This window comes from Capsicum annuum, chromosome 4 (assembly GCF_002878395.1).
Source record: "Capsicum annuum cultivar UCD-10X-F1 chromosome 4, UCD10Xv1.1, whole genome shotgun sequence".
NCBI classification, from domain to species: Eukaryota; Viridiplantae; Streptophyta; class Magnoliopsida; order Solanales; family Solanaceae; genus Capsicum; species Capsicum annuum.
Genome location: NC_061114.1, coordinates 180,586,822 through 180,609,071, shown reverse-complemented (window position 1 = coordinate 180,609,071; position 22,250 = coordinate 180,586,822).

Sequence of the window (22,250 nt, the reverse complement as noted above, 5' to 3'; positions counted from 1 at the left end):
ACTCTTGAAATTTTATTGCATGAGTTATCACTTCACATTTCTATATATATGATTGTATCATGAACATTTCTAGTGAGTTCTAAACTCTCAGCATGAACCAACTCCTTATAGTTAATAAAGTCAAGTCAGCTCAGAAATTATTTTCATGATAAAAGTTATAATGTTTCAGCTCATCTATATCTTTCAATACCGGATATGTCATCTGTACATTATTTCATACTTCTAAGACTTCAACAATTTCCTATCCATCATTCAAGCATGAATGATTCCAAAGGGGAGATAATGTAACACCTCACATTTTTTAGGCTAGAATTCAAACTGTTGTTCCCATGAATACAGACCTAAAACCAATAATTCCATCTCTATGTATGTGTGATTATTAATTATATAGTGTGGTAATATCTTTGTATATTAATCGAGGTCATAAAAATCTCCTAACTCAAAGACGAGTTGAGGACTTTTCTATCGGTAGAGTTTTAATGGATGCTCCAACTAGGGTCCAATTTAGATGAGTGTATCTACTAGAATATAACTATTCAGGTGTCCTACTATATACCATATGAAAGATCTTCGAGTCTTTTTTTCAACGCATCTTATTTCACTTTAATCTAATATCGGAGTAGAAAGTTATGCTCATTTTACTTCAGAGTGTCCATCTGTCAACAAAGTGACGACTTGAGGTGATAATCCGTCAGCTAAGTTACGCGCTATCAACCTCGTCGTTATCCTTAACCAAAAAATATCCTACATCACTTAGGAAAGGTTATGACTAGGTTGATAAGACGTCAACTAGTTGACAGGCTATCAACTAAGTCGTCAACCTTAACCAGATCATTAAGAGAAGGTGACGACTAGGTTGATAAGCCATCAACTAGTTGATAAACTATCAGATAAGTCATAAACTAAAAATTTATGCAATTTTATTTAAACCATGTAAATATGTTGTCCTTACATGTTTAACTCATTCCTATATTCAAATTCATGTTTCTCAATTATTTATTGAAATATCTCATATTTTGGGTCTTTGACTTATAATTTTACGTTGTTTTAAGTGTAGTTATCGACATTTTATATCACTTAGTGCTGGCGGGTTATAATTACTTCAGAATCTGTATGCAGTGTTGTTTTCAAAATACATGACCTGAGCTTATCAGTTATCAGCGCATGCACAAGTTAGTATTTCAGTGTCTTTCAGTTGGAAGTAGGATTTAGCACCGAGTGGGAAATGTGGGTTCAGAGCATCCGACTTCCCTAGAAATTGTATGCCACCGTAGGCTTAGGGGCCTCCCTAGAGAGTGTTTCCCCTTGCCCAATAGGGTCTCAGTTTAGTGATCACTCTAGTTCAGGTTCTACTCCGATGGCAATGACAGAAAAACCCTCCTCAACGTGGGTCAGATGTTGTACTCCATGATAGCTCACATGTTTTATGTTATTTATATGATAGCTCCCACAATTTCAGTCTGTATTCTACTTATCTCAATTAAGATTCGCTTGACCAAGTAGACAAATTTCAGCATTTATTTAGGCAGTTTTACAAATTATCTCAGATATTCAGATATCAGTTATTCAGATCATTTCAGTACATGCTTTGCTTGGTCTTGCATTCTCAATTTTATATGTTCATGTTTTCATGCTCAGTATCCATACATGATCCTCAGTACGATTTTATAGTCTATTCAGCTTTACATACAGTATTCATGTTTCACAGCTTACAAAATTATTTTCAGCTCATGATTTATAAATCTCACTATGACTTACAGTTTTCACATATAGCCTTGTTTTAAATTTATGTTTCAGTAAATAACTTATATCCCCAGTTTTAAATCATGTTTTAGATACTTCTATAATTTAGTGCATGTCTCAATATGCTCAGTACATTCCAACTTACTGACCACATATATGTGTTTGTGGCTATATTCTTTCATAATATAGGTACCAAATGTAGTACACGCACTAAGGTCAGAAAATTCTCTGCATTCAGGTAGCAGGCGATGAGTTTCCTTATTTTGGAGACTCCAGTGCATTGCAGTTTATGTGTTGTATTTTGATTATATGTGTGTAATTAGTGGTAGTTGGAGGCATGTCCCAGCTATCTGTAGTCATTATAGTAGGGGCTTCGTAGATGGTCAATCAAAGTCACTCATGTAATTCAAGTTTTTTCTTTAGAATTATCATGATGTAAGCTATTACAGTATCTTATTTATTCTGATTTTCCCTTGACTATGCTTCCGCTCAGGAAATTTAGCTATTATATACATTTTAAATCGGTTGCTCAAGTATCATGCCAATTCATGGGTTATCTTGGGATCACTTGTGGTTCTAAGAACCATGTTACAACTAGGGGGTAGCCTCGGGTCGTGACAACAGTCAACTAGAGTAGAGATTCAATCATTCCTCTAGAGTATTTTCATATACACCCTTTCCATATGTGTCTGAGTCGAGATTTGTTGAGAGACTCATAAGGGTTCCAAAACCTTTCTTTTGTCATACCATACTTTTTGATGAGTTCCTTTGCATATTTAGTTTGACTAACGAAGGTTCCTTTTGGAGTTTGCTTGATTTGAAGTCCTAAGATGAATGTGAGTTCTCCTATGTTCATTTCAAATTCTCTCTTCATAAGATTTACAAAATTCTCACACCAATAAGTGGTAGGACTTTTAAAAATGATATCATCCACATAAATTTGTATAGTAAGAATACTTGAATCTGCTTTTTGAACAAAAAACGTATCTTTGTTATCTCTCCGAAAATTATTATTTACAAAAATGTTCTCAATCTCTCATACCAATCCACCAGAGCTTATTTGAGTGTTTAAAAACATGATTTGGACATTATATCTTTTCAAAACCTAGAGGTTGTTTAACAAAAACTTCTTCATTAATAAAACTATTTAGAGAAGCACTCTTTACATCCATTTGATATAATTTGAAACGTTTAAAAGAGGAACATTCTAAGAGAATGTAATCATAATCAATACCTTCCTACTAAGATTAACCTTGAGCTACTAACCTGGCCTTGTTTTTGACAACCTTAACTTCTTCGTATGATTATGATTTCTATAGACCCATCTGGTTCCAATGACTGAGTAATTTTTTGGTCTTTCAACTAGATTCCAAACTTGAATTTGTTAAGATTGATCCAGCTCTTCCTTTATAGCTTTGGACGAAGATTCGTCCTTGAGTGCCTCATCAACCCTTTTTGGTTCAATTTGCAATACAAAAGCCACCAATATTTGTTTTCTCAAAAAGGCCTATGTACGCATATTATCATTTGTATTTTCAGTAATGAATTTATTTGAAAAGCTTGTACTATATCTCCATTCCATTGGAATGTTCATTTTTGATGTTTCAATAGAGGTAGCTGACTCTAGTGATACAATAGTTGACTCAACGTCTATTTATTTTGTTGTTATTTCAGGGATGACTTTGATTTGAGATCCATTCACCTGTTCCTTCAAAATGCAAACTCATAGAGATAGGATTAGATTCGTCAAAAACTATATAATTAGATTCTTCAGCACATAAGGTTCAATTGTTAAAATCTCTATAGGCAGGACTAGTAGGAGAGTAATTGGGAAAGATAACATCGTCGCTTCATGGATTAAACTTTCTACGATTATTCTTACCATAGTTATGTATAAAGCATTTGCATCTAAGAAGATGGAAATAACTAATATTTGTCTTCTTTCCTATCCACAACTCATTAGGGATCTTCTTTAGAATGGGTCTAATAAGGCATCTATTACGAAAATGACATGCAGTGCTTACCGACTCTGCCCAAAAATGGATAGAAAAGTCTTGCTCTAGTAATATAGTTCATAAGGTTTTTGAAATAATCTAATTTTCCATTCGATGACAGCATTCTATAAAGGAGATTGAGGTAATGAAAAGTTTTTAGAAAAGTTTTTAGAGTAACCATTTTGAGTACAGTAGTCTTTAAAAGCCTTATATTCAAATTCTCCACCATGATCACTGTGCACATAAGTAATGAAATACCTTGCTTCTCTTTGAACTTTTCAACAAGAAATTTTAGAGTTAGGAAAAGCTTCATTCTTATAAGCGAGAAATATTACCCATGTAAATCTGGTGAAGTCATTAACAATTACAAACACATATTTTTTTCCACTAATTCTAGACATTTTGGTGGGACTAAATAGATCCATATGGATCGTTTGAAGGGGTTTGGTGATGCTAACAATGTCTTTGACTCTAAAAGATGTTCGAGTTTGTTTGCCGAGTTGACAAGCATCATAGATGTGATCCTTCTCGAACTTCAGCCATGGCAAACCATTCACCAATTCAAGTCTACAGAGTTTTTAAATGGCATGCATACTAGCATGTCCAAGCTTTCTATGTCACAATGAAGGATCACTAGTTTTTTTTAGCAATAAGAAATATTAGGGTACAAAATATCTATTATTCAAGACATAAAAACTATCGACAGGATCACCAATAAGAGTTATTCTCTTTTTTTCATGTTTGATGGAGAAATTGTCATTATTGAATAATATACCAAATCCTGCATCACAGAGTTGACTAATGCTTAAAAAATTATGTTTGAGTCCATCCCCAGGTAAACTTCAATTAGCTTGCAGGAGGAGCTGATCCTTACAGAGCTGACTCCTATGAATTCTCATTTGGTTTTATGTCCAAGCCTAACGAATCCACCATCAATTTTATTTATGTGCTAAAGTTTTCTTTCTTTTTTGTCATATGTCTGAAACATCAATTGTTTATTGCTCATATTTTGCAGACATGTTTTTGCAAAATAAGAAAATTAGTTTTGTTTAGGTACCCAAGTATTCTACGGTCCTTGAGGGTTAGATGGATTTTCTTTTGGTCCCCAAATCCACGTTCCTCCAGATTGTTGTCTGTAGTTATGTGATTTATGCCCCATTTTTTGACACGTGTAGAAAACTAGTCTATGATAAGAAACCCCACAAGCTCAACAATCCAAATTTGCATAACAAGAATGCAACCTATTCATGCCCAAGATTACATGGAATCATAACATAACCAAAACCAAATTCCATTACCATTAAAACATTACCATGCAATTTCATAATCGAAAACCACCATTAATGCATAGAAAGCATAATTAAAATCAAAAGAAATCATAACCAAGCCTTTAACATCAAAACCCTATCTCTAATTTACTTATCTTCTCAATTATTTGGTTTTTTAAGTTGTAAATTCATCCGAATAGTAGGATTTGGTTGATCATTGAATGTTCAGCTATGCCCATATTCTAAGCATATAAACTTTCAAATTATATCCTTAGGTTTTTACTTAAAATCTTATCAATTTTAGGTAAAAAAATTAATGACACTACAAGAAATTCATAATTTTTCGACAACACATATAGTCGGTGTGTGTGGCTAAAGCACTTTGCATAATGAATGTGTGTACATGGGTAAAGTCCCCGGTCTAATTATAATGTGAATGTGGCTAAATTCCCTGCAAAGGTTTTTACAGAAGTAAATGAGTAAGGAAAAGAAGTAGATATAGTTTTCAAAATATTGGACTTGACAGAACTGTGAATTGGTGATTTTCTGATGTTATTCAACTGCATCTTAACACCATCAAGTACTTCTTGAAGCAATTCGATATCTATCTAGCTTGATACAAGTTGAATGTCAATTGCTTCCTTTCTCTTCAATCTTTCTTTTTTTAAAAAAATTGCTTATTTTTCTTTTCTTGAGCAATTTTTTTGTATTCATCAATGATCTTCTGAAGTTCATTAGTTATCAAATCAAGATTTAATTGTATTATATTCCAATTTTGACAGTCAAAGGGTCTTACCTTACTGTATTCACCTATGGCCATAAAACACATATTCGTTGTTTTTACATCGTTCTCAGTTTAATCTTCATCACTCCAAGCACCAATAATTTTGTTTTTCTTGGATAATCTTATCCTTGGTTCAGGAAAATTTTGTTTGATGTGGACAGGTTTGTAGCAATGATAGCAGAAATCATCATTTCTTGAGAAGTCATTATTTTTGAAGGCTTGTACTTGAGGCCTCTGCTATCTTTTCCTTATATTGTGCCTGACTCCATGATTTATAAGGTTCATTCCTTAATTATTGTCTTCGTCTCTGTTTTTACTTTCTCTAGGGCTAATAGTGTTGAGGGCTATAGGTTTCTTTTTATCCTGCTTGTTTTACCTATTTATAGAATTTTGTTCATATCCAAGAAGATTATAGCGCAGCTTTTTGTATGTCATGTTATAGAGATCTCCATCTTCTAGATTAGATGCCTTGGTTTTCCATTATTTTGGAAGACTCGTTACTAGTTTTTTGACTGGAAGACTGTTTGAGTAAATCATCCCTAGAGACTTGAGTTTACCAAATAATTTTTCTAAAATGTGAGACCATTGACTCCACTCCTTTATCGTCCTTCATTTTGAAAAGCTCGTATTCGTTAACTAGAGCACTAATCCTGGCTTCCTTCACATTGGAAGTACATTCATAAGTTACTTCAAATTTGTCTCATATTTTCTTAGTCGTTTCGCAAGTTGATAGCTTGTCGTATTGTTCTCCACTGACTGCACAGTATAAAAAACTTATAGCTCTAGCATTAATTTCAATTACCTCTTATTGTTCCATGGTGATTTCAAAGATTTCAAAATTATTTGTGTTGCTGGATTCCTTTTCCTTTTGTTTGTCCTTTAGTTCGGGTACAAATTTGGGTTCCTTCTTGAGTACTACCCAAGCCTGGAAGTCAGCTGACTGCACAAGGATTCTAAATATGTTCTTTCAGTGCAAGTTGTATTTTCCATTGAAGTAGGGTGGCCTTATTGAGGAATGTCCATCTCGAAGGAGTGCTCCTGAAATTTGGTAGTTGGCCATTTGATCTATACTCACATGCGGTTAAGCGACTCTTTTGTGTGAGAGCTCCTCTGATACCAATTGAAATTCAAGAGAGAGGGAGTGAATTGAAATCTTTTTTGAGTCAACTAATCAATCTATTTAGTCAACTTCCATGTAAAGGTTAGTATAAGCGATAAACTTGAGATAAATTAAATATAGAAAATAAACTATAAAGGAATACAGAAAATTTTTATATTGGTTCAGATCATTAGTGTTGTGTTTATTCCAGTCCCCTTGGGTTGCAAGAGTTTCCTTTAGAGCTTAATATGAGATTTGGGTTACAACATAAATGGAAAAGTCCTGGATTTGAACTTAACACTGTCCAATTCTTATGACACAGCTTCAACTAGTATAACTTAGGACTGACTCTATTTTTTTCTTTCTATAAAAATTGTAAACTAAGAGAATTAAAAATCTTTATGAAGAGTTAAAAGATGATACAGAATTGTAGTTCCAGTGAGTTGCGTGATCACCCTTCTATTCTCTATGCACTTATATAGTCTTCATCTTTGCTGCCTCTTTACACTAAAAGAGAAACCCCAAGGGATTTTCTTTCAATCAAGGATTTGTATGGATTCCTTGATTGAGTACTCATATCGTTAGAACGTCCATATCAGATATTTCCATACGCGTGATCTGTTTTTCCTTTTCTGGACAAATGGGTCATATTCGTACACATCCATATCAAATATGTTCGTATAGGTAATATGATCTCATTCCTTTGAAAAGCTCGTATTCGTTAACTAGAGCACTAATCCTGGATTTCTTCACATTGGTAGTACCTTCATAAGTTACTTCAAGTTTGTCTCATATTTCCTTGGTCGTTTCGAAGTTTGATATGTTGTCTTATTCTGCTCCACTGACTGCACAGTATAACAAACTTATAGCTCTAGCATTAGTTTCAATTACCTCTTATTGTTCCTTTGTGATTTCAAAGGTTTCAAAATTATTTGTGGTGTTGGATTCCTTTTCCATTTGTTTGTCATTCAGTTAAGGTACAAGTTTAGGTTTCTTCTTGATAACTACCCGGGTATGGAAGTCAGTTGACTGCACAAGGATTCTAAATATATTCTTCCAGTGCAAGTAGTGTTTTTCACTGAAGTAGGGTAGCCTTGTTGAGGAATGTCCATCTTGAAGGAATGCTCCTGAAATTTGGTAGTTGGCCATTTGATCTTTACTTACGTGTGGTTAAGCGACTCTTTAGTGTGAGACTTCCTCTAATGCCAATTGAAATTCAAGAGAGGGGGAGCTAATTGAAATCTTTTTTGAGTCAACTAATCAATTTATTTAGTCAAATCCCCTGTAAAGGTTAGTATAAGCGATAAACTTGAGATAAACTAAATATAGAAAATAAAGTATAAAGAAAGACAGAGAATTTTTATATTGGTTTGGATCATTAGTGTGGTGTTTATTCCAGTCCCCTTGTGTTGCAAGAGTTTCCTTTAAATCTTAATATGAGATTTAGGTTACAACATAAATGGACAAGTCCTGGATCTAAATGTAACACTTTCTGGTTTTTGTGACACAACTTCATTTCACTAGTATAACTCGGTATTGAATCTATATTTTTCTTTTTGTAAAAATTGTAAATTAAGAGAATTATAAGGCTTTACAAGGATTTAAAACATGAGACAGAATTGTAGTTCCAGTGAAGTTTCACGATCACCATTTTATTCTCTATGCACTTATATAGTCTTCATCTTTGTTGCCTCTTTACTCTAAAAGAAAAACCCAAGGGAGTTTATTTAAATCAAGGATTTGTATGGATTGAGGACTCATATCGCTAGTACATCCATATCAGATATGTCCGTGCATGTGATCTATTTTTCCTTTTCTGGACTGATGGGTTATATTCGTACACGTCAGTATCAGATATGTCCCTATAGGAAATATGATCTCTTTCCTTGCTTGGTCTTAATGAGATCTTGCTTAGTACTAATTTTCTCTTTTCAGTGCTCAATTATTGGTAGTCAAAATCTTTGATTGCCCTTCCGAATCTTTCTAAACTTGATGTGAAATCTTCATTAATTGTTCCTTGTGTGAGTATCTTCTGATTCTATATTTTAAGCTCCTCCAAGGTAGTTGAATCGTTTATTTGGTTCTTTCCACTCTAAGTCTGAGATCTTTATTGATTGCTCTATATGTGAATATCTTCTAATTCCATACTTTGAGATCCTTCAAGGTTGGTCCTGCATGTTTACTGAGATAGTTTGTCATTGTTAAAATTTATTAGGCGATTATAGGAGGCTAACATAATAGTTGTTTTCACTTTTGTAGTTGATACATATAATGCCTCCCCGAGTACTATCTTTCTCTTTTCGTTTTTTGAATACATAAAAGTGTATGGGGTCAAAATATCTTGGGACGAGTTTGGTCGGTTGGGCCAAGTTGGGTCAGGTATGAATAGAGTCGGACCACAACATTGTCATTCTAAAGCAAACGCCAACTCGGTGAGGCACATACTCAGGCAAGGAACGAATGTGATTGGGACCAGCTAGGGATGGTGACCACGTACAAAGGATCGATAAGAGGACAATGTGTCGGGCCATATATGTGCCATGGCAATTTTTGGCTATATCGCGTCAGACGTGTAGTAGTGTGCTTGCATCCCCCAACGGCTCGAGGACAAGTGTCTAAAGGCTATTGAACGTGATACTATGAGCTCAGAGAATAACATTATCTTATTGACCGAAGGATAACCTCTGCACCCTATAAATAAACATCCCCTCACCCATTGTAAAGGACCCAATTTTTGCTCATCCTTATCCCTTAAGAAATCAAGTATCTTAGCTTGCTCCTTAAGAATTATCATCTTCCTTAGTTGTTCTTGGTAATATATGTGAATCACTCGAGCTCACGCACTCTCGATCCTTGACTAATAAGAACTAACTTGGCTACTCATTAAGACCTGTTCCTAATCACTACAAGTTTGATTTATTGACTCTTACGTCGACATTACTTACTTCTTTGAAATGTTCCCTGCTAATCTGCAGCTAACGTGTGCTTTTGACTCACGAACAAATTCAACTATACAAAAAAGACAATAACAGTTTGGCATCCCCACTGTGGAGTCAGAGTGACTGCGTTGGTTTTCAGCTTCCTCAACACTCGATAGATTTCTGTTTCTACTTTGTTTTGCACGGAAATAGGTCATGACAAACGGTAGTGATGACCGCATGGGGGATAATGCCCCAGAGCGGACTCCAAAGTACATTGATGTAACGCCTGGGGCCTCCGGGCGAAGAACAACTCCTATTGACGACCAGATGGCTCTTGACGTGGACACTACAAATGTAGACAAGGAGAGAAGGCAGAAGAGGCCTATCAATCTGGACATCGAAAAGGAGGAGCCCGACTCACAGGATTTACGGGATCTCTTGAGGGGTCTGACTACGACCCACAAGGAGCAACTGGAGCGGATGGAGGCCAAGACAGACGGATGGACGAGTTGCAGGGTCTTTGTTGCAGTTAGTAGTTACAGATGTAGTAGATAAATGGGACTATCTCTTTGTCTAACTAAGTTATCAGTATGATACAATAGTTCCGGAGACAGGTTAACTTTTTTAAAAAATACAGATAAATTAAAACTACCTTCAATCCTCGTTTAGAGACGTTAAGCGAAGATAAATTGTGCTTAATCTATGAGCTATCTTGAAGTATCAGTTGAAGTTTACTGACATGGCTTATTAGGTTCTCAACTTGTACAAGAATGTTCAGGGTTCTACTCTTTTTCAACAAATTGCACCTCTCAATCAGTATCAATAAAATTTTGACTTGATTTGATTTAGAAAAAATAGTCACCGTCCAAATTATGGTGACTAATTCGAGACCATTTCTCAAAAGAATTCTTATTATAATTGCATGGAGATTCTATGTCTCTAACCATTTATTATTTAATGTATTTGTATTAACTACATATATAACTGAAAAATTAAATCAATATCTTAAATAATGTCATGATTCATTAGCACAATGAGAGTCAACTTGCAATTATTTTAGCCTATTTCAAGCCAAAACATTGACGGAGTATTTATGATCGACGCATATTGACCGATATATATTTTTTCAATCATATAATATACCTAACAAGTCAAGCTTTGATTAAATTAGATGAACTGCATATTATTTAATAATTTAAACTAATATCGTTAGCTCTATAATAAGACATTATTGTCCAAGCTTAATAATAATCATACACAATAATAATAATGCCCCCTTTTCCTTGTCTCAATTAGCTCGCTTCCTTTTATATACAGGATAGACTAAATCCTAGCATTTTACCAAAAATATATTGGATGAATTTTATGAAACAGCATATGAAGATGATAGCTACTTGAAGAATAATTTATCTAGTGGTGACTTTGTCCTATTTCTCAAAGGATTATTATATGCGACGTACGTACATTAAACATAGTTTCCAATCAATCATATCACCCACTCTTTTGTTCATCATTAATTTTCCAAAAAAAAACAAATATACCTTTGAATTACCATAAATGGTACACATATATCTTTGGTTATACTTTGGGTATATATATACCCGTTTGGTATATACCGTTTATCCAAACGGAGGGACACGTAGCATCATCCTAACCATTGACCCTATATTTATTTATTTTACGAAAAGGGGACAAATATACTCCCGAACTATTATAAATGATATGCATATACCCTCCCATTATACTTTGGGTGTGTACCCCTGCCGTCAATCTCTTGGGTTGTATGGAGTCCTTAAAGTGATTCAACGAGCAATTTCACCACAAGAAAATGTCTTCATCGAATTAGTAATAGAATCACAGCTAATTTTAGAGATGATATAATATCTAGTTTATGGAATTAGAAAGGAAAGCAAAATGTCAAATCGGGTATGGTGTTTACAGTACTAAAAAAAATAGAAAAATCGATCACATGTGGTCGTTTTTGGCTGAATTTTTTACCATAAAATCGATCAAAATGCGTGGTCGGTAAAAGTGTGGTAGCTTTTTAAAAACCGACCACGTGTGGTGGTCTTTTAAAATATATATATATATATATATATATATATATATATATAAATTCATTATTATTTTATCAAAATAGAAAAAAATAATTTTAAAAATAAAAAATTCAAAACAAACCGACCACAAGTGGTCTATTTTATTTTAAAATTAATTAATTAATTTTAATAAAACCGATAACAAGTGGTTGGTTTTTAAAATTTAATTAATTTTTATTAAAACCGACCACAAGTGGTCGGTTTTCTTTTAAATTAATTAATTAATTTTATTAAAACTGATCACTTGTGGTCGGTTTTTTAAATTAATTAATTTTATTAAAACCGACAACTTGTGATCCATTTTTTGTAAAATTTCCAAAAAAATCCAATCACTCCAAAAAAAGTCCAATCACATGTGGTCGGTTTTATGCAATTTTTTTTAAAAGAAAAGGACCACATGTGGTCGATTTTTCTGGAAATTTTTTTAGAAAAATAAAAAGCAACAAATGAAACAACATACAATGCAACAACAACAACAACAACAACAACAACAAACCAAGTGTATTCCCACACAACATACAAAATTTCACTGCAACACATACAAAATGTCCAACAAAAATGTAATAGTGTAAAAACTACAATAAAACAAACAAAAGTGTAAAAACTACAACAAAATGTCCAAATCCAAACTACAACACATATAAAAGTCAAAAAACTACCACTCATCTTCATCGTCATCATCTTCGTCTTCCGCATCCTCATCTGTGTTGATATCATCCAGTGGGCTTAGACCTTTTGCAGCCCGAACTGCATCACCTGCAGACTGAATAAAAGAGTTGAACTGCTCCTTCAGCATCCTGATTTGTGATTATGTTTCCTCCTCCTTCTTCTGCGCCCTCTCTCTCTGTTCACCAAGCTCTTCAGTGAGTTTAGAAATCATATTTTTTAGTGATTCAATGGTTTTTCTATCAACTGAATAGTTATAAGATGTAGGATCGGACGAAGACCTAATATTCTCGCCAAAATAATTTTTGTGGTATCCGTAGTAGCCTCTAACTGCAGGACCCACAATTTGTTCCCATAACTCCTCCTCTACATGTTGGGGTATTCGGTCACCCAGACTTTCAGGAGGCTGACTACTACGAAATTCACTAAGGAGCTGCATATATTTGTCCTATATTCAAAGTAAAATTAAAATTAATAGTCAAAAAATATTAACAAGATTGACAGGATTTCACTGTCTTGACAGGATTGCATCAGGGATCTACTCTTAGTCCCTTTTTGTTTGCGTTGGTGATGGATGTGTTGACGCGGCGTATTCAAGGGGAGGTGCCTTGGTGTATGCTTTTTGCAGACGATGTAGTTCTGATAGATGAGACTCGAGGGGGTGTGAATGACAAATTAGAGGTGTGGAGGCAAACTCTTGAGTCTAAAGGGTTCAGGGTGAGCAAAAGCAAGACAGAGTATGTGGAATGCAAGTTTAATGACATGAGGCGGGAGAATGAGGTAGTAGTGAAGCTGGAATCACAGGAGGTATGTAAGAGGGATAGTTTCAAGTATCTCGGGTCCGTGATCCAGAGTAACGGTGAGATTGACGAGGATGTCTCGCACCGTATTGGGGCGGGATGGATGAAGTGGAAGCTCGCGTCGGGGGTGTTGTGTGATAAGAAGGTGCCGCCCAAGTTGAAAGGCAAATTCTACAGGGTGGTAGTCCGTCCACCATGTTGTATGGAGCGGAGTGTTGGCCAGTTAAGAACTCCCACATCCAAAAAATGAAGGTGGCAGAAATGCGGATGTTGCGCTGGATGTGTGGGCTGACTAGAGGGGATAGAGGTTGGAATGAGACTATCCGGGAGAAGGTTGGTATGACTCCAGTGGAGTGCAAGATGCGGGAAGCCCGATTGAGATGGTTCGGACATGTGAAGAGGAGGGGCATGGATGCCCCGGTTCGTAGGTGTGAGAGGCTAGCGTTGGATGGTTTTAGGCGGGGTAGGGGTAGGCCAAAGAAGTACTGGGGTGAGGTGATTACGCGAGACATGGAGCAGTTACAGCTCACCGAGGACATGACCCTAGATAGGAAGGTCTGGAGGACACGAATTAGGGCAGAAGACTAGGGCCGGTTTGGGTCACTAGTGTAGGGAATTACTTGGTGGGGGTTTTATTCTTGTTATGATTCCGTGCTCCATATTTTATTACGAATCTGTGTGCTTTCCTCTGTTTCCTAATACTTATGGGTGCCGTATTTATGTTATGTAATCGAGTTCTGTGCTTTACTATGAGTTTGTGTGGTATCTCGTGACTTGAGCCGGGGGTCTATCGGAAACAGCCTTTCTACTTCTTTAGAGGTAGAGGTATGGACTGCGTACATCTTACCCCCCCCCAGACCCCACTAGGTGGGAATACACTGGGTTTGTTGTTGTTGTTGTTATACTTGAATAATATCAACTTTGATAAAAAAATTTATAAATTTAAAATTTGATTTTTACATGGGTACCTTTTGCACAAAGCTCAACCCAGACATCTTCATCAGTCGAGTTCTTTTTCTTCTTCTCATGCGTCTCCTCGAATACCTCATCGAAGGATATCTTCCTACCCTTTTATTTTTTCTGCATATGAAAAAATTATTAATCTTCAAATAATTAAAAATTTAAATAGAAACAAACAATTAAAACTGTAAAAGCTACATAATATTTTTTTCCTCCACAGCAATCAAACTAACTACACCCGCAGTATGTAAAGAGACACCCTTGGATGATGCCCGAGCTTTCTTTCCTTTGTCCCTCAACAATTGGTATTCTTCGCTATTCCAGTAGCGAATATACTGTTTCCATAAGGATTCACCTATCCAGTCAGGTCGTATCAAGTTGGTTTTGGAATAATTCAACAAACCGTTAAATCTAGATCTAGCTCTTCTGTAAAAATTTCTCCTTATAGCACATTCATTCGCATCATCCCACCAGTAATATTTCTACAACAGAAATAAAAATATAATATTCAATCTTTTGTTCTAACAATGTGTTAAGTAGTCGATAAGTTAAATCCTAACATGAAATTCTTTAAACATTCTTTCTCTATTATTTTCTGGAACCGTTTACCAACTAGTCCAGTAGCCGTTGAAGTGCCGACAAATGCATTTACTCGTAATTTTTTCAACTCCGGCATCCGGCTTAAACCTACAATACAAGATCAAATAGTAATTTCATAGAGCATAATAATATAGTAATGAAAAATGAGTAATGTTATTATATTTAGAAATCTTACCCTGTTCCATATGGAATAAGATAACGCATCCCATAATCATCTCTGTCTCCGGGCTACAGAGCAAGTACTGGTGGATGCACTGGCGTGGGCAGTTCTGAAGCACTGGATAGAGTGCCTCCAAGATGAAGATCCGACAACCCAATAGATCCAGCAGAATCATTGTGCGAACATAGGTGACCGCTACAAGAGAGTACTGATGATGGTAGATATCCGGATGTGTCAGCAATCATTTGATAGTACTGTGGTGGCGGTGGCACAGTGATAGGAGAAGAATGAGTCGGTGTAGAGCCATGAAGTGGCCCCACATGCGTAGGATTAGGAACCGGATGACCTAGAATATGAGGGTCGTGCTGGCACGTCAGCAAACCGATCCTCAGATATATGAATACCTGTCGGTCGTCTATAAGGCAACGGTTGTTTTTTCTTTTTTGGTTTTGTAGGATCAACTTTTCCCTTACCTTTGTCACCTCTACCTAATATCTAAATTATGTAAAGTTGACAAGTAGTTAGTTCCTACAAAATAAATACATAACAAGACATTCCATGAAACGAATTTCAAGTTACTAATTAACATTTCAAGTCTCTCCAACAACACGAGATAGACAAGAATATTTTTATTACTATATAAATTATGGAAAAGTGAAAACAACAATCTTAAACAGTATATTATATATCAATCTTAAACAAGAAACATAAAGGTAAATATATAGTACAAAGCATAAAGACATCAATACATAATAAATACAACCTACACAAACTAATCCTCCACTTCTAAAGACTCTCCACTAAACCATTCACTCTCTTCAGAATTTTCCGCATCTCCTACCCACTCAGCCTCTTCTTTCACAATATTAACTTCTTCAAATATATTTTTCGAGTGATTTAAACTATCCACTAAGTCAATGTGCACTAGCTGGTGATCAATCTGCATTTCATTTTGATACGCAGTCTCCAGCACATTCTCAACTTCTACCCTTCCTATAGGCTTTGCTTTGATTACAACCCACCAATAAGACTTATCATTACGTAATGGATAAGGAGCATAATACACTTGTTTAGCATTTTGCGCTAGAACAAATGGGTCGTAAACAGGATACGACCTATTGTGCTTCACTTCAATGATGTTATGCTTCTTATGTACTCTTGTACCTTTTGTACTTGGATCAAACCACTTACATCGAAAGAGAATAATTTTTTAATTGGGAAACCAGCATAATCCAGTTCTAGATCTCAAGTATGATGCCAAAGAAATCAACATCATCATCACCTATAACTCAAACAACACTATTGTTTGTTTTCCTTGTTCTGGAGTGTTCTTTGGTGGAAAATTTAAAACCATTTACTGTGTAATGGGACATTACATGAGCTTCAACTGGACCCAAAGAAATATCTCTCAAGAACTTATCGTATACGGCTGCATTTAGTGACTGGTGTACCTAAAAATATTATACATATATATATGTGCTAGTTGAGGAATGTGTAAATGTTTAAAATTTATAGAAATATTAATACACTTAGGAACCTCATATGTAAACCAGGTTGCAAAGGATGCATACACTTGATTTTTTTGGAATTGAGTCATAAATAAATTGAAGATCCAATATGCGAAACACAATTAGTTTCTTTAAGGGAATGAGTAAATAAATAAGATATGTTAAAATTTTACTCTCCTTACTTTAAAAAGGGCTCAACTTCTAGGCAATTCAACAAGGCATACAAAGTTGTTGATTTCCGCTCCATGGGAGTGAGCCAGCAAACTATGATCTTTTTAGCCTTACAACCAGATTGATTAAAAATTGATATCGATTGCAAATGAGGCTCATTCTCATCGTCATGATGACAATTCGGTCAGTTTCTTGAACAAGCAACTTCATCACAAAATTAGTATGAACAAAATTGAAACATTTCTCTTGCAAGATATACCTCAACTATAGAGCCTTCCGCCCTATGTTTATTTTTGGGACCCCTTTTCAATTTTTCAATTGCCCTGCATAATTAAAATATGTTGCAATTGCTTACCGTTCGAATGGATAAATCCACCTTGTTTGAACTGGACCTCCTAGACAAGCTTTGTGCACAAGGTAAATGGAAAAATATTCCATCACATCAAAGAACGTTGGCGGAAAAATCTTCTCCAACTTGTTGGTGATAACAACAATATTACTTTCCATTCGTGCCAGATTTTCTTCGTTTAATGTGGTGGCACATAAGTATTTGAAGAACAAACTAATCTCTGTTATTAGTTTCCATATGTTTTCAGGTAAACCAATAAAAGCAATTGGAAGTAATTGTTCTAAAAACATGACAATCATGGCTTTTCATTCCATGCAAGTTTCCTTGTGTCATATCAATTCTTTTTCCCAAATTTGAGGCATATCCATCAGGCATCTTGAAACCTTGAACCCACTCACATATTTAACGCTTTTGGTCCAACTTGAATGTAAAACTAGCCTTGGGCTTAAGAACATTGTCATTGGGCCCCTCCTGTAAGTGTAATTCTCTGCATTTGTAATATTCTAGTAAGTCAAGTCTGGCCTTAGGACTATCCTTTATTTTGCCGGTGACATCTATAACTGTGTTGAACAAGTTGTCAAAATTATTCTTCTCAGTATGCATGACATCAACATTAAGTCTAAGTAAATTATCTAGCCAATACTCTAACACCTAAAATATACTTTGCTTAGTCCAGTTATGTGAAACACCATATCCATCCAGCCTATACAATGGTTCCTCGCTGACATTAGGAAAATCCTGAACTATCTCCTAGATGTCATGACTAGATAGCCTTGGAGGTAGACCATCATGTTCCCTTTTATTCCTCCTGAATGAATTCTTGAGTCTCTTAAATTCATGATCAAGTGGCAAGAAACAACAATGACAATCAAACCATGAATTTTTCCTGCCATGTCTCAATGTGAAAGATTTTTTTTCCATGTAGTATGGACAAGCCAATTTTCCAGCTGTCATCCACCCAGACAACATTCCATAAGTAGGAAAATCATTAACAGTCTACATTAGATATGCACGCAGATTGAAATTTTGTTTAAGTGAGATGTCCCAAGTTTCAACCCCCTCATGCCATAAAATTTAAAGTTCATCGATCAAAGGTTGCAAGTCGACATCTATTCCACTTTTTGGATTACGTGTGTTAGGAACAATACAATTTTAAAATATATAGGAACTAGTCATCAATATTTTAGGAGGAAGATTATATGGGGTGATAAATACAGGCCAACATGAATATAGCGCAGCACCAACTGAAATTGGAGAGAAGCCATCCGCACATAATCCCAAACGAATATTTTGTGGCTCAGCTGCAAAATCAGGATAAGTTACATCAAAATGCTTCCAAGACTCTCCATCAGATGAATGACACATAACACCAGTGGGCCTTCTATTTTCACTGTGCCATCTTATATGAGAAGCTGAGCTGTTTGAAGCATACAACCTCTTCAACCTTGGTATTAAAGGTAAATAATGCATCGTCTTAATAGCAATTTTATTTCCACTACAACCATGCTTATATCGAAGGTGCTGACAAAACTTACAGGACTCTAGGTCAGCATCTTCCTTAAAGTATAACATACAGCCATTTTCAAAACAATCAATTCAAACCAAGGAGAGACCTAACTTTGACACCAATCTTTTTTCCTTATAGAAAGAATCAGGAACCTCCAAGACTACAAGAAATCAGGTTTTTAGTGGCAAAAAAACTTGCTGCAAAAGAACTAAAAGTAGCCACTAATTATTTTTAGTGGCGACATAAGGGTCGTAGCAATTACTTCCATAACTTTTTTGTGACGACATATATAAGTCGCCACAAAATATACATTCTGTGGCGACAAAACTTGCCACAAAAAAGCAAGCAAACACGCCACAAAACAAAGTTCAAAAAATTAATTTTGGAATAGTCGCCACTAAAGATGACGCTTTAGCTTCGACCATTGTCGCCACTAATACACATTTTTTTATGGAGACTATGGGTCGCCACTAATACTCAGTTTTTGTGGTGATTATGAGCCGCCACTAATACTCGCTTTTTGTGGCGACTATGTGTCGCCACTAATACTCGCTTTTTGTGGCGATTATGGATCGCCACTAATACTCACTTTTTTCCCAAAAAAAAATATAAATTATATATTATCTGCTTCATTGCCAATAATACAACTATAGTACTTAAAAGGTACAAAGACGATATTAAAATATATTTCTCCACAAGAGAATTATATAGTTTTTAATAGGTAACAAATCAGTGTAATATACATATGAGAAAGAAAATCACAAAATATCTTCAAACTTCTAATGGCTAACAATTCCCATCATGAAATTACCTGTCCCTAAAATAAAAAGTAAAGCAAAGTTTCAATTCTAACTTGTTAAAATGCAAGAAATGATTTGAGAAATCTTAATGTTGTTTTCTAAAAGAGATGACAACAATATCTTTGAATTAAAATATTACGGAATACATTAAAGATTTCAGAATGCACAAACTAGTTTGCCCCCTGTGGTAATCTCCCTCAATACTTATCTTATAAATGGGGATAAAAACATACTTATCAGACTGGCTCTTCCAAAATGATAAGACTTTTAATTCCCCAAATGATGAAATAGATTAAGAAAGCTTAGGAACTTTGACTCAATAAAAATTCTGACCTTTTCTGTTTTCCAGGAAATTAACTTCATTTTTAACTACTCTTAGTTAAACCAAAATAGACTAAAAGGACAATGAAACTAACAGAAAGATCTGACCAGTAAAAAAGAAAGATCTCAATTCAGCTAACACCACCAAACTTATTCATGCTAGGCATATCAATTCCTAACACATTTTTTCTTAAGGATTTACTTATGAATTATCTAAGACACTAATGAGATCATTTACTTAACTTCCACTTCATTTTATCCATTATGTGGTCCTAAAACTCTATAAACTCTCAAAATTTTCAAAAAAAATTGCCAGAGTTTCTTGGTAAATAGGCCTATCGAAAACCTATCAGCTAACCAGAATACATATAAAATACGTTTCACAGAGCGTTACAACTATGTTACTAAACTGATAATACACGAGGCTCCACGTAACCACTATTGCGTACTTAATAAAAAGACTAAAAGTCTTCCTTAGCTTAAACACTAAATTTAAGATACCCAATGGACCATTAACATATAATTACAATAACAATGTCAAAAAGTCTTGAATTTCATAAATGAACTTTCATCTTAACCATAGATCGATATATCACACAGACGACTTTCAAGACCAAGAATAGAAAAAAAAATTAGGGTAAAACATTTATTGTACCTTCAAAGCTTTGACCAAGTGCAAACCTCCACAACTTCAAATGGCTTACTCCGTGATGATTTTCAAACTATCAACTCTCTTTGTTCCTCCTTCGACTTCCTAAATATTTTTAAATGAATTAAACAAATTACAGGAGAAATCTAAAAGAACATTCACATTTTAAGTGACTATTAATAGATCATTGGGTGATGAGGTACTGTAACGCCCCGAAAAACGGGTCCCGAAGCATCACACAGTGCTTGAGGCTATGAGTAGCCCCAAGCTAACCCTTTAAGCCATTTTCATTCAGTTCAACATAAATCAACGAGGTTTCCATAAATAACCCTCAAATATCAACAGAGTAATCATCATCCAAGAATAAAAGAATTTTAGAAAGAAAACAAAATACGACCTATTAGTCAACTCCCAACATCAATAATAGTCTGACAAGCCTCAAAGAAAATCAATAAAACTAGCGAGCCATTGAGACATGCCCCAACTGACTCATACTCAGTTATCAAATGTAAACAATTTCGTGAAACCAACATCAGACATCACGTCCTCGGAACATGAGGACTCACCACGACAGAGAATGTAGAACAGCGTGCCTAAAGAATCACTGTCGAACCTGAAACTAAGTACCTGAACCTATATTCCGAGAAAATGCAGCCCACATCCAAAGATATGGGTTAGTACCATGGAAAGGAACCGAGTATATAGGGGTGTATGCAGTTTTATAAACATCATCATCATAAATATTTATAAGAAATATGCAGGATGTATGAAAGACTCACATAGCCCAAAGAAAATCATCATAATCATGAGAGGATGAAATAAGTATAATAACACATGTGAGTCATCATATAATTTGTCAATCACTTTCAGTTCATCAAGAATATCAATTCTCATAATGTAAATATCATTTAAATCTTTCGAAAGAATAACATTCACAATTCCACTTTCAAATTACTTCACCGTTCACCATAGACACAAGGAAACACACACACACTAGGAGATCCTATAACCGACATAAATCATGTGAGCTACATGGAGTCCAACGTACAACCCAAGTTGAGGAGAGTCGTCCTATCCTTGCCATCGGAGTAGGACTATCGATATCAAATCCACACAAACTAGTGATCACTATATAAATCAGTCTCAGGCTTACTCCTACGGGGGCACGTAGTTCTAGCGAAGTAACGTCGCTTTATACCTCCAACTCGGTGCTAAAGATTTTTCCCGGACTTAGCTCAGATCATTTCAAAGACAATCCATAACAAAATAATTTCAGTAATATATAAATATACATCGGGAGCCATCATGCTTCCCATCTATCAAAATCAACCACATTGTGGATTTCTTTCACACACGAGTTCAAAACAACTTTATTAAGATCGAAAGGTCAAATCATTTAAATTATCTCAAATATTCAATATCAACGTGCTTATAACACACACTTTTTCAAAAAAACACAATTTCCAATGGGGATTCATGATCCAAATATCAAAATCATGATAAATATCGTTCAAGATTTATGTTTTATATCTCCACACATGTAAATTCATCTTTCAAAATCATAAATATCAAGATTTCATAATAATCATCATAATATATGGGTTCATGCTTCAAATTCGTAAAAATCAAATAAAAATCATGCCTTTGTAAAGAAAATTACTTTTGGCCACAAGAACAAAAGAGAGTTCTTATTGAAAAACTCCACACACCTTGAATGATGAACTTTAGATCGATACTCATTTTTGAGATGTTAATCGTGCCTTTGAATGATGGTTCTTGGAGTTCTTGAACTAGGAACTTGGAATCTTAATTAAATTTGCAGAATTAATGGTGAACTTTGGAGGTTCTTGAAGT